This window comes from Pituophis catenifer, unplaced genomic scaffold (genome assembly GCF_029215685.1).
Source record: "Pituophis catenifer annectens isolate HBS135680 unplaced genomic scaffold, rPitCat1.0.hap2 SCAF_12, whole genome shotgun sequence".
NCBI classification, from domain to species: Eukaryota; Metazoa; Chordata; class Lepidosauria; order Squamata; family Colubridae; genus Pituophis; species Pituophis catenifer.
The window spans coordinates 10,746,767-10,761,363 of NW_027256892.1; the positions used below are offsets into that span (position 1 = coordinate 10,746,767).

The 14,597-nt window shown below is 42.8% G+C and overlaps 1 protein-coding gene across 2 annotated transcripts in view; it reads left to right on the forward strand.

Moving 5' to 3' along the window:
- ZMIZ2 (zinc finger MIZ-type containing 2) overlaps positions 1-14,597 on the forward strand; it is a 105,114-nt gene that overhangs the window by 38,665 nt on the left and 51,852 nt on the right. The window lies entirely within an intron of this gene.

Below are 14,597 nucleotides of genomic sequence, written 5' to 3' on the forward strand. Positions count from 1 at the left end.
CATCCATTAAAGCTAAATGCAGGACAATTCAGAATCACCTGAAAGAAAAATATTTCCATGGTGCTTACATTCAGATATGGAATTTGCTGACAGTAATAGTGGAAATGCAAGCAAACATGGATGGTTGGTTCATGAAGAAACAGGCTATCAGCAGCTGGTGAATGGTAGGTTGTTTAATACCTCTTGACTCATAGACAGCTTGATCCAGCAACATGATTCTGATGGTGTAATTATCTTTGGGATCACAGGTCTTATATTGAGTTGTCCTCCTTTCTGATTCTTTAATATTAGTGGCCAAAAAAAGCAACATCATGTATTTTCATCATTATTGTAGAGTAATAAGAATTATATACAGTATGTGCCTTCAGCAATGAATGAACGACCTTAGCAATAAATAAGTTACTTCAGAGTAGAGTAGAATAGAATACTTAGTTGACCACAGAGTACTTTCTAGTCATATGAGTTGAAGTACAGTATGATTGTATATTATTTTCACTAACAATCAAACATTTAAAAACAGGCACTTGAAATCAGTACACAGGCAAATTTCTATTTTACTTATAAAAATACTAATATTTATAAAAATATTATAAAATACTTTATAATATAAAGTATTTTATAGTGTTTATAAAATACTAATAAGCCCACTCTAGAGAGAAATAGTTGTGAATGGACTAAAGCATTCTGGATTTGATGTTTCGAAGGGGAGTAAGAAATGTCACTGCAAGCGTCCAAGAGACTTGTATGCAGGCTTCCTTGGAAGTCAGCATCACGGAGGCCAGCAGACTTATTTTCAAGTAAATGGCACATAGGATCTCAGCCTCAGGCTCCCTAGGCAAATTGCATTCAGCATATACCAATCCCCCACTGAATTTGGTGGAATACCACTCTGAGTAAACCTAAGTTCAGGCTTACACTGCTGATTACTGTAGACTTGACTCATGGCATGAAAAATAGTTCTCTAAGAACTGTGGTTGTGCTCTCCATGGCCCATTATAAAAGGCAAAGCCACTTTAGATTGTATTAAAATTAAGGGGAGGGATTGTCCTGCAAACAGACCAAGCATAAATTAGTAAAGCTGCAAATTCACTGGGGCACAGGAACTGAGCAGCATAACCTTTTCTTCTGTTGTAGGATTTGAAGAAAGGTAGTTGTAACAAAGTCAAGGTTATATTTTAAGACCAGTGCATTTGAGAAAGCCTTCAGCCACCATTGACCAAGAGGACAATGTAGGACAGTATTTCTCAACGTTGGCAACTTGAAGAGTTGTGGACTTCAATTCCCAGAATTCCCCAGCCAGTTTTGCTGTAGCCTTGATTGCCAAGGTTGAGAAACTGATCTAGGAAATCCATGTTCTCTGTGTATGTGTGTGCTCTTGGGCTATCTCTCTTCTGGGATCAGTCAGCTCCTGCCCATCTCATTCTTGCTTTGAATGTACTGGGTAGCTGTTGCTCCTGGGTGCTTGGGGGAGGGGGGGCTCTCACTTCCTTTGGTCTGTTGCTGTCTGGCTCCCTGAAGCTGGAGCAGGCTGAGCGAGCAGGACGTGCTGTTCCAGTGTCTGCCTGATGCTCAGCCTGAAAGGGAAGGGGGGTAGAGGTGGAAATGCTGTGACACTGGGTCACCCACAGCAGCGGAGAGCTACACTGCTGCTTTCTCTGCACAGGAACCAGATTGTTGGAGGAGGGATATGTTTATAAATATATATAAGTGTGTGTGTGTGTGTGTGTGTGTATTATATGTACGTACGTATGTATACACACACACACACACACACGCACAAAACCCTTTACAGTTTTGCCAAAGAGAGGAAGAAAGATGAACCTGGTGCACATTTTCACCCTCTTCCTCTTTCTCCTCCTCCTCCTCCTTCTCTCTCTCTCTCTCTCTTTTTCTCTCTCTCTCTCTCTCCCTCTCTCCCTCCCTCCCTCCCTCCCTCCTTCCTTTGTCTCTCTCCACAAAATAAAATGCCAAAATTCTGTTCTTTAAAGTAACATGATTTGTAAATGTAGTTTCAGAGTCAAAATTGTGCTTCTTAGAATTTCCTCTCTTATTCCTCTGTTGTTGACCTAAGAGGCGACCAGTTGCCTATGGCTACTGATGTTTCCACTGGGCACCTCCTGAACCATCTGTCGGCCTTTCTAATCTGCTTGACTTTTCAATATTGATTTGCTCTTGAAAAAAGAAGCTGGCATACCACAGAGTCAAATGACAGCCTCTGGAATTATCTTGATTTGCAAGAATGTTCCGAGCCCAGTAGGCATTCATGGAAAAGAAAGATGACAAAGGATTGCAGCCCAGAGAGATGGAAAAAAGCATCTCTCCTGGTGGGAGAAAAGGATTTTAAAAGATTTATTGTGAGGCTCTTGGCAGACTAGGGGGTAGCAGGGGGCAATTAATCAGTTATTTTCGAGAGCAATTGTTGTCTGCCAGATTTGTAAATAGGCAACCCTTGACAGTTGTGAGCATGATTCTGACATACAGATAGTCCTCAGCCTACGACCATAATTGACTCTAAAATTTGTTGCTAAGCGAGACATTTGTTAGGTTTTGCTCCATTTTATGACCTTTCTTGCCACAGTTGTTAAGTGAATCACTGCAGTTAACTTAGTAACACAGTTGTTCAGTGAATCTGGCTTCCCCATTGACTTGATTGTCGGAAGGTCGTAAAAGGTGATCATATGATCCTGGGACAGTATAACTATCATAAATATGAGTCGGTTGCCAAGCATCTAAATTTTGATCACATGCTGGGGGTGGGTGGGATGCAGCCATCATATAAATATGAAAAATGATCATAAGTCACTTTTTCAGTGCCTTTATGACATTGTCACTAAACAAACTGTTGTAAGTGGAGGACTACCTGTACTTTAAGAATTGTACTCCAACTCACAAGATTGCAAAATTTGCAAAGAATCTGTGCCAGAGAGAAAAAGCAAACATAACCACTTGTCCTGCAGCATCTTTTGATGGATTTTTTTGTGGAATAAGCTCTCATACATTTTAGCACCACGCTCGCAGATTTTCTCCAGAAAAGGCTGTGTGTTTATCCACATTTCTTCAGATGAAGCAGAACCTTACCTGGGACTGTCTTAGTTTGCTCTGTAATTTATTTTATTTATTTTATTTGTCAAGCATATATAAGATAACAGGTAAAAGTATAAACATAATTTGAACACATGAAAAGAGTAAGAGTAAAAATAAAAAGGAATATTAGGTCAGGGACGCTGGTGCGCTTATGCACGCCCCTTACAGACCTCTTAGGAATGGGGTGAGGTCAACAGTAGACAGTTTAAGGATAAAGTTTTGGGGGTTTGGGGAAGAAACCACAGAGTCAGGTAGTGCATTCCAGGCATCGACCACTGTTGCTGAAGTCATATTTTCTGAAATCGGGTTTGGAGCGGTTTACTTTGAGTTTGTATCTATTGTGTGCTCATGTATTGTTGTGGTTGAAGCTGAAGTAGTCGTTGACAGGTTTTGTCATTGTGGCAGATAATTTTATGTACTATGCTTAGATCAGACCGAAGTCGGCATAGTTCTAAGTTGTCTAAGCCCAAAATTTCAAGCCGTGGTGGCATAAGGTATTTTATTGCGGGTAGAGGAATGGAGGACTCTTCTCGTAAAATATCTCTGGACTCTCAATTGTATTTATGTCCGATATAGTGTGGGTTCCAGACAAGATAAGCTGTATTCGAAATTTGATCTAGCAAATGTTTTGTATGCTCTAGTTAGTAGTTCAATATTACCATATTAATCCTGAGAGTCTTCCAAGTTGCACCAAAACACAAAATAACAGATAAAGTGAATTCAGGCTACAAATTCAGCAGAAATATCCCATTGCTATGGTTGAAGCAGTTCAAAAGATCTTGAATGATTTATTGTTCATCCTTTAGAAGTGATTTGCCAATCTCCTTTCCTTCCCACTTGTATAAAAAGTCCTGCTCAAGAAATCCAACAGACTTTAAAATCCTACCAGATCTTAGTTAATGATACCAGAAGCATCCTGCAGTCTCACAATTTCAGACAGAAAAATGTTAGAGGGAGGATTAGTTTGGGTTCTTTTTATAATACACTCTTGCACACACTCATAAGCGTGTGTTACACTACAATGCTGCTTATGAAACGACCATCCTTGTTCCCTAAACTGAAGTTCTTGTTTTTGCCTGCATTGGTTGTTTCCTGATAAAACCCTAGATTATTCCTCTCTAGAGAAACACCCAAATAAAGGGAAAACAAAGATCAAATAAAGCTTCATTTAATTTAATTAATAGGAGAGAGTGCCAGACTTTGAATGCGGGGCTGCTAAGGGCTGTGTTACTTTGGACTCAGATATATTTGTCCCAATTAACTCCCTGTTGATTCTGCCCCTCCTGCGGGAAGTGGGTAGGGGGGGAGAGATCTAAGCCATTATCTATTGTGGAAAGCATCTTGTTTGAGTTAACATGAGGATTGCATTTTAGCTATTTTGCATTAATATTGGGAAGATCTACTCCTGTTACCCAAACAGAAGGAGCTCTGTCAAAACATGCAGGGTTAATGAAGTGTCTGCATTCATTGAGCAGAGAGAGATGCAAAAGGGTAAACTAAAGAAACATCAGCCCTGCAAGGTAGGAAAGACTAGGAAACTAAAGTCATGCACGCTAATATTACTTTTATTATGCAGTTATAGTCATAGAAACTTGCAAGTCTAAATGTGTCTCCCCACTTCCTCTCTTTCTCTTTGCCAGAACTAGAGAGGGTCTTGCCTGGGACATTTATTCAGATTTCAAGTCTGTTCCAGACTCAGCTTTCTTTTTATCTGACTGTTGTCTTGGTTGCAACTCTTCGTCCTGTCCCTCAGGTCATTCCTTCTGCCCATTACATGAACACAGTGCCTCCTAGCATGTGCAGAGTGCCACTGTCTGTCTGTGAAATAATTAGTCATGATATATTTGCAAACAGAATAAGTGAATAATTAAATTCCAAAAGGTCAGCTCTCTACTATAATTCAGAGTCAGTGAGAGTCAGGCAGCATATACTTTGATTAAATTATGATTGGTCATATAGTCAGCCAGATGTTTAGACTGGATTTGACATTTTTATCAGCCTATCAAGTCCTTCCCCAGGACCTGAGATAGGTAGATGTTGTTCTTTGATTGTGTTAAAATATTGTCACAAGTTGTAAGCTGTTCCAATAAAGCTGCCCTTTGCAATTGACTGATAGTGATTTTGCCAATGCATATGGTGTTCAAGTGGTGCTCCAGTTGTTTGGGGATTGCACCCAAGGAGCCTATGAATATTGGTACTACCTTTCCTTTCTTTTGCCAATTATTATTTTTCATCTAGGAATGGTATTAAGCTGGTGGCCTTCAGAAGGAAAGTCCCGTTCCCCCTCTCCCTCCCCTTGTGAGAACAGAAGACTTAAAGGCCTCCATGCTTTGTACTGGTTTTCTGTCAGTCTCCACTGAAAATGAGAATAAATCTTTTGATGATCCTTATTAAATTTTTAAAATCTTGTGGCAGATTAAATGGTTTCAGTTCTTTATAATTACAGTATATATTATCTGAAAAGTTGCAGGCAGTGCAAGGTAAACTAGAAAAAGGAACTATTCTGTAGTTCAGAACAAATTCAAGTGAACAAATGCTGCTAAGGGAGTATATACCTGACATGTCATGTTTAAGGGCAACAGTAAGCCAGGATCAGTTAGAGTGGTTTGCTATCCACGTAACTGCTTTTTGTCTTCCTTTGCCCACTGAGATGGATTCTTTGATTCGTCTTCCACATTTGAAGGTATTACAGGTAACCCTCAACTTACAAACCACAATTGGTATATAATTTCAGCTATTAAGCTAAGTGGTTGTTAAATGAGTTGTGCCTTATTTTATGACCTTTTTTGCCATAGTTTTTAAGTGAATCACATGATCATTAAGCAAATTTGTTCGTTGGAAGTCAGCTGGGAAGGTTACAGATGGTGATCATGTGAACTCAGGACACTGTAACTGTCATAGTTACATGCCAGTTGCCAAAGACCAGAAGTTTGATTACAAAATCATGGGGTATAAGTGTGATGGACATAAGTGTGAGGACCAGTTGTAAGTCACTTTTTTCAGTGTCACTGTAACTTCGGTCACTAAATGAATGATTGTAAATCATGGACTATCTGTAGCTGTTTGTACCTTGTATACCAGGTTTTCTAAATGAAAATCACTTTTCTGCTTACAATCTTGTTAAATTTGCAATTTGTTAAATATTTAAAAGGCTACCAGTCTCAGATTTAGATAACACACTCAGTCAATATTTCCCAGCCTGGATGTCTAGGAAAAGGAGCTCCCATAGTACCTAACCAGAATAATCTTTGGGATTACAAATCTGTAGAGGTGTACAGAGATGTCCTTGAAGAATAAGTTATGGTAACTGTTGGGAAAACATGAACTTAGCCCTGGAAAATAGGAAGGTGTAAAAAAGAAGCTCAAAAATGCCCCGCCTTGATTGATTCCCTTTGGTATAAGATGGAGGGAAGGAGAGAAACACTTATCAGGTTTTTAAGATTCTGTTGTTATAGCTTTTATCAATAGCCTTCTTGTATTTCTTGTGGTGCCTATTTCCTGACCTGGCTTACTCCTAAAGGTTGACAGAGTCCAAGAAAGATTCTAACTGAGCAGAATTGGCCTCTTGTTCATTTGTTCACTGTGTTTACACAGAGTGGACTGTCTTGCTCCAGGTTATATTAGCACTACCTGATCTGAATTGAAAAAATCCAAAGAGCTTCTAGATAGCAGCAAATTGCAACGTTGCTGCCATCTAGTGGTCATCTGCATTTTTGCAGGCATATGGCAAGGTAGCCTTTTTACCCTTATAAAAATATTTCATCTTCTTGCATCTCCTTGTGGCTAAAGGAAAACAAGAGAAGTAGTAATGTAATGGAGATTTTTTTGGGGGAGAGAGGGGAGGGTTTGAATATGATGCTGTTTGGATATAGAGCTGTCGTCCCTTCATGTTTAGGTCAGCCTCCACCACTTAGTTTAGGAGATAAACATGAAAAATATAACCTGTATCCACCTCAACCCTTGTTTGCTGTTTGTAAATGCCTTTCTTAGAACTAACTAAAAGGCTATAGAAATCCTTTGAATTTAGCAGAATGTTTAGCTGTACTGTATCAGATATCTACTTTCCCATCAGTTTCTGTTTCTGCTTTTCATAAGATATGAGTAACAAAAGAGATTAATATTTTTTTTTAAGTAAGCATATCTTTTAACCTGCATATCCTTTGGATAATGATCTGGGTGGTACTCTTTCAGGCCAGGAGGGGGAAAAGGAATATTAATTTATTTAACAGCGGCTGTGGGGGGGAACAACTTATCTTCCCCCTCCCAGCCCCTGCCCTGCTCCCCATGCTTGCACAGCTAGCTAAGATTGCCAATTCATTTTGAAACCACTTGTGGGATGCATACATTTGCTTTGTTCTGCAAAAGAAGCATTGTTTCTTTATCGTGATTGGAAGAGTTCTTAAATTTTGGGGGGGGTCAATTCAAAGTTTAGGTTTAATTTAAAAAGAGATGCTTCCCCCATTGATTTTGCTTGCTGGAAGGCCACGGGGAAGGTCGCAAATGGCGATCACATGACCCTGAGATGCAGCAACCTTTATAAATACTTGCCAAGTGTCTGAACTTTGATCATGCGTCCTTGGAAATGGTGTGGTGGTTGTAAGCTCAAGGATGAGTGGTAAGTCACTTTTTTCAATGCTTTTGTAAGTTTGAACATTCACTAAACGAATGGTTGTAAGTCAAGGACTATCTGTAATGTAAGGCAGCAGTCTTAGTATTATTTTAAAAAAGGGAAGAAGACAGCCTCCCTCAAAAATAAGAAAAATGTATCTTGCCCAAATATAATATCCCACTGCCTAAATGGTGTCATAGGCTTGCAATTAGATCAAACAAATAATTAGGATAGCCTCACTATTTTAAGAGTGGCTTGTCTCGTTTAATCATCATTAGGTAAAGCTTGTCCATATCAAGGAGATTAATAATAATAATAATAATAATAATAATAATAATAATAATAATAATAATAATAATAATATTTCTATACCGCCCTTCTCCCGAAGGACTCAGGGCAGTGTACAGCCTATTTAAAAACACAAGACAAAACGATTAAAAATTTAAAATGATTAAATAGATTTGGCTCAATTTAAAACCCCAGAAATTTAAAATACCCCAATTTAAAATTATTATGTTGATAGCCCAGCCTGGCAGAACAACAGGGTCTTCAGTGCGCAGCAAAACACCCGGAGGTCGGAGATCTTACGTATTTCCGGGGGCAGTTCATTCCACAGGGCTGGGGCTCCCACAGAGAAGGCCCTCCCCCTGGGTGTCGCCAGCCGACATAACTTGGCTGATGGCACCCTGAGGAGACCCTCTCTGTGGGAGCGGACTGGCCGGTGGGAGGCTATTGGTGGCAGAAGTCGGTCTCGAAGGTACCCAGGTCCTATGCCATGGAGCACTTTAAAGGTGGTAACCAACACCTTGAATCGCACCCGGAAGACCACTGGGAGCCAGTGCAGTTCGCGCAGGAGGGGTGTCATAAACATGATCATCCAATAACATTCAAAGTTAGTAGGGGGTTAAGGAAGAGGAGTTGTTGTTTTTTTATTTAAAATCAAAATTGACAATTTCACCAGGGGCAAAAGCATTATTACTCTGGGAGCATGGGGGAGTGGGGGGGAGGAGGAGGTAGAGAATACTTCAAACTTTTATATTCTGAAGTGTAGGGCTGGCATCCTTGTCCCCAATATGGAGTTTTTGTGGGTTTATGGTAGTTGTGGTCCTACACCTCACACAGGCACCAGGATGGCAAATCTGTACTGTATAGTATAACTGGGAAAATTATCAGAAATGACCAGTTTCTTCTCTCCTCTGCTGTGGTATAAGTATTCATCTGTAGAGTCCTTGGTGCTCTATGAGTTTGATTGTTTGTTTGCAGATGTTTCACTACCCAAATAGGTAACATCATCGGTGTCCACTGATGATGTTACCTAGTTGGGTAACAAAACAAATGTCTGCAAACAAACAGCCAAGCTCAAAGATAACCAAGAACTCCACAATTCAACCCTGAGTTACATTTATTCTCTACAATATTACTGGAATTGTTTATATCTTCAGTTCCTCTTTTCCCCTCTTTTTCATTAACTGTTTATAGTGGGGAAAAGATATCTGTAGCTTCCTATGAAAAAATTGGAAGGGTCTCCCTGTGTACCTTGCTCGTCGCCTCTGCTCTTGCTGTGTTCTCTGCCCTTCCCTTTCACATATTGCATGTGTGTTTGTGTATTCCCCTTCTTGGCACACCATCCCACACTACATTGCAAAAACAACAGCCTTTTTTTTCTTTAAATGTACAGAAGAGCAGTTAGAAGACTTGTGGCCAGTCCCACATGAGGCAATGGCTTTGTCTGAGGGAAATGAGGTTTTCAACTGACAGTTGGAAGCTGTCAGATTGTATGTTTTGGTTAGATGAGAAATGAATCTATTTTTCCTCCTCCTCCCTTGCCCGTTTCCTCCCCAGAAGCAAAACTTTCTTCCAAGCTGCTATCAGAAGTTTTATGGGGAAGGGCCACACCTTCCTCAGACCCCCATGGTCTTCTGCAAGCATTGACCTTCAATTCACAAAATCTCTAGCCTTGCTAGTTAGAGATTATGGGAATTGAAGGCCAGCATATCTGCAGGGCAATGTTTTTGAAAAAACTACATGAGATTTACTGGTTAAGTCCTTTTTTTTTTCACCCTACATATCTAAGTGAGAGTCTTTTCCTTTTCTGTCTGACACTCTGCCATCTTTTAGTAGCTAATTCATTTTGGGGTTAAACATGGTTTTCTTCTGAAGAAGCTGTCCCAGTTAATAAAGTTTGTGTGTGTGTGTGTGTGTGTGTGTGTGTGTGTGTGTGTGTGTGTGTTCATTGTTCAGAGTCTCCTAGCAATATATAGAGCAGAGGATCTGTTACAGGAACAGGAGGAGAAGGATATCTTTAGTTACAGCAATCTTATTTTCTTAGGCTCAATGTGCTTTGATTAGGATGCAGCAAGATAAATATATAACCAATAGCTTTTGAAATAGTTAATAAGAACAATAAAGGATCACCAGTAATGGGAAGAGAAAACCAGAAGTGTAAACCATTCCAGAAGCAAAATGTGTCCTTATTTAAACCGGTTGTCCCAGCTGATCAGAGGTATACAGGCAAAGGAGGATGGCCTGCTTGCTGTCACCTAACACGGAAATGCCCCTTTTTGTTTCTTCTGCCCATTCTTGTTGAAAAGCATACTGGCAAGTAGTACTTTACGACAGCAGTGGGCAATGATGGCCCTTTTATGACCTGTGGACTTCAACTCCCAGAATTCCTGAGCCAGCATGAACAAGGATGGCTGCATTTACATTCTACTGGACATATATTTTCCAAAATAATGTCCTTGAGATGTGTGAACCTCATGGACATAAAGGACTGGGGAAAATGATTACTAAGAAGTATGCAATAGGAAGAATTATAAGAAGACTGTTTTAAAGTCCAACTTGGCAACTTTAAGACTTGTTGACTTCAATTCCCAGAATTCCAGAGTCACCATGGTTAGTTAAAGTCCCCAGATCATAAATGGCTCACAATTGCCCTGTCCTGCTTTATGGCATGTTGCCAAGGCTTCTGTGTGCCCTTATGGATGGTAACACTGATCTAGGAAACTGCAGTCATGTCAAACAGGAATCTACCATCCTTGTAATATCAGCACAGGATTGCAGGGTTTTTTTTTATTTATTTATATGCCGCCCTTCTCCGAAGACTCAGGGCGGCTTACAATGCGTTAAGCAGTTCAGTGGATTAGCTACATTAAAGGGGAATATGCAAGTAATAGCACTATAGCAATAGCACTTCTGCTTCATAATGCTTTACAGCCCTCTCTAAGCAGTTTACAGCATCCCTTTATTGCCCAAAAAAATCTGGGGACCAGAATTTTCATTGCTTAAACAAGGCGGATCATTAAGCTAAGCGAATCATGCCTGATTTTATAATCTTTTTTGCCACAATTGTTAAGTGAATCACTGCAGTTACCGTATTTTTCAGAGTATAAAACGCTCCGGACTATAAGACGTACCTATCTTTTTTGGGGAGGAAAACAAGAAAAAAAATCTGCCTCTGCCTCCCAGTAATTTTCCTCCTTGCAGCAAACAGCAAACAGCCTACTTTAGTTTCATTTCCGTTTTCAGCACAACCTGATTAGTATAAGAAAAAAAAATCTGCCTCCCAGCAATTTGCCTTCTTGCAGCAAACAGCGGAGGCCCACACAGCAATAGGCAATGGCAATCCCTGCAACCTGAAACAGCTGAGGGTCGGGAGGCTGATCCAACTGACAATCAACTGCTTTTCCAGAGCACTGCTCCTGCAGTCCATAGCTGGGTTTCTTCATCATCACTTCATTTTGACTGGGTGATATTTTAAATTAGTGTCTCTCTTCGTCCTGTGGCCACGCCTCTCACTCCCATAATGCACCAGTCTTTTCACTCAGTCACTGAAGACTGGTGTGGTTTTTCTCTCTTTGTGATATAAGTTAGGCTGTTTGTTAGAATTCTTGCGCTTAGGCTTTTATTTTCTTTTTGATTAATTTCCTCGTTTGGTGAGAGCCTTTGGAGAAGCTGCTGGGAGTGAGCGACGGACCTGGGGCTCCAGTCCGCCCTTCCCCGGAGCGTCTGACGGCCGTCAGACAGCAGCGCGGGATTCTGACCCTTCGGGGCGGTCCCTGTTCTTTTCTCAGCCGCCGGTGTGAGCGCAGGGTTTGCAGGCAGCCGTTTCGGCCCCCCACACCTTTGGACTCAATCCTCTGGCTCTCATAGGGGTGGCTCCGGAGCTCGTTGCAAGGTTTGCCCTGCAGGCTCTGAGGTTTGGCCGGCGTTCCTTCACCTTTTCGGCTGGCGATAATTCCCGCCTTTGGATCGGCTGTTTGGCTTGCCTTCGTCAGCGGAATCGCCTTGAACGGCTCTGCCTTTTAAGGTGTTGAGCGGTCTCGGCGTCCGTCCTTCGGGCGGCGCCTTTTGCTTACTTTTTGCCATATTGGACAATTGCCTTGCTTCTTGGGGCTGTCTGTGGTTTGCCGCCGCTGCCCTGAACGCCTGGCCGGCTCTTGCGACTGTGTTTAAACTTGCAGCCGCCATTTTGACAGCTCTCGGCGGCCATTTGCTTTTGAGCTTCAGGCGGGGCGTATTTCGCTGAACTAATCTTCGGCAGCCATTTTGTACATCTGTTGAAGGTGTCAGTTTATTTGCCCTGTAAACCTAAGTCTGTTTCCCAGCTATTGCTGCCCAATTGTGCTGGACCTGAGAGTTTACCTGGCAACTTCGTGATAGGTCTTTGAGCCTCGTCACTGTGCATAGCAAATCCACCTGCTACTTTTCACAGATTGCTACCTTAGACGTTGCAGCCCCTGGTGCCTTCTGTATATAGTTCAATTCGTTTTTTTCCAAAAAAAAAAGAAAGAAAGAAAGAAAGAAAATAAATAAATAAATAATAATACTATTCTTAATAATAAGCAAATAAGGGCCCATGTGTTCCCTTGTCACTCCTTCAGGATGGCGGACTCCTACTTGTCTTCCGACCCGGAGCTGGAATCTAGTCCTCCTAGAGCGCAGACCAAATATAAGGCGAACTCAAAGAGACGTTCTACCTCTACCTCCGCTGATTCTCGTCAGAATAGGCCTTCTTTGGCAGCAGATAAGGACGCCCAACGTCGCCATAGGGCCCTTGAAAGGCAGTATGACAGGGCCAGGCAGGCCAGGTTGGCTTCTGTTTTTCCAAATGACCATCAGCTGACACCGAATATTCATTCCTCATTGATTCCTGAGGTAGCACCTTCTCAAGGGGATCCTGCTATGGATAGTGTTTGTGCCACCTCTGGAGCACTTGCTGGTGTTCCTCACGGCCTCTCCAAGAGGACCTCCCTATCTTTGCTGGATGTTTCTACTGTTGACCTCAGCGAAAACCCTCCCCCGCAGCCACGTCGGGCGGAGGCAACCTTTACTCCGACTGCTGCTGGACTTCGGGGACCAGATGGTCAGCTTTTGCCTGTCCAGCCGGACTTCCAGGCTATGTTGTCCAATGCCCTGTCCTCCCTGCTGGCAGCGGGGATTCAACAGTCTTCCTTACAGCAGACCCAGTCAACACCTCTTCTTGCTTCTCGTTCAACTGCCCCGGTGCGCTCAAAATCTCCATCTCGGATGGCCCGCGCTTCATCGGACGAGTCCGACCATGAGGAAGAAATGATGGAGGACATGGAATTTTCGGAGGAGGAGGACCTTCCGCCAGACGTTCCAGCCTTCTCCGGCTTATTTAGGCCTTTGTTATTTAAATCGTTGCTCCACAAGGCTCGCCAGACCACCAATATGGGGGTTCCATCTGCTGAACCGTCCTCTGTGTCGGCTCCCCACGATGCCTTGTTTTCGTCATCAAGACCAAGGAGGGATTATATTCCCTGTCCTCAACTTTTTTCTGATGTTCTCCAGTCTCCCTGGTCTCAGCCGGGTTCCATGATGGGTCCCACTAGCCTGGACAAAAAGCTGTACTTTGGGGCCCCGGAGTTAGACGCCTTGCTGGCCCTGCCTTTAGTCGACCCTCCGATTGCGAATCTCTCTTCTTCGCTTTTGTCCTCGGACTCGTTGGATGTTCTCAAATCGGAGGACAGGAAATCTGAGCTTTCCTTTCGTAAGGAACATCAGTCCCTTGCCTGGACTATTAAGACTGCAACTGCTACGTCATTCTTCAATAGAGCATCGTTGCTTTGGTTGCGGCAACTTCAGGAGAGGCTTCCCCCTGAAGATACGCGCCTTCACCAAGATATAAACAAAATAATGGCCGCCACCGAATATTCGGCGGATGCCTCATTGAACTCGGTGAAGTTCGCATCGCGGGCTTTAGCCTCTTCTGTGACTTCTCGCAGATTGTTTTGGCTCAGAAATTGGAGAGCCGATGCCAAAGCAAAATGGAAGTTGGCAGCGGCCCCATATACGGCCCCGAACCTCTTCGGTTCCGCCCTTGATCCTGTTCTCGTTGAGGATAAGGACAAACGAAAGGTTATGCCGGCGTCTTCGTACCGCAGGCCAGAACGGCGCTACACCCCCTATGCCCAACGCCAGCCCTTTCGGACTTCGTCGGGGTTGGGGGGCCCCTATTCCCAACGTGCCTTCTTTTCTGGAACCAACCGTTCCTCGGATAGACAGCGCTTTCGGGACAGGTCCAGGAACAACAGTGCCAAACGTCCCTTCCGGGGTTCAGGCTTCAGACAGGCCCGCCGGGGTAAATGACTGCAGGTTGCAGGATCCCATTGGCGGTCGTCTGCAACTCTTCAGCCGCCAATGGGAACAGTCGACCAAGGATGCTTGGATTCTTCGAACGGTGTCCTCCGGCCTGTCCATCGAGTTCCTGGGTCGTCCTCCATCTCATTACATCCGCTGTCCAACTCGTCTGTCCCCCAACAAGGAACTGTTATTACGGAAAGAGGTTCTTCACCTTCTCCACATCCATGCAATAGAGCCAGTTCCAGCGGATCAGCATGGCAAGGGGTTCTATTCCACCCTTTTCTTGGTCCCAAAACAT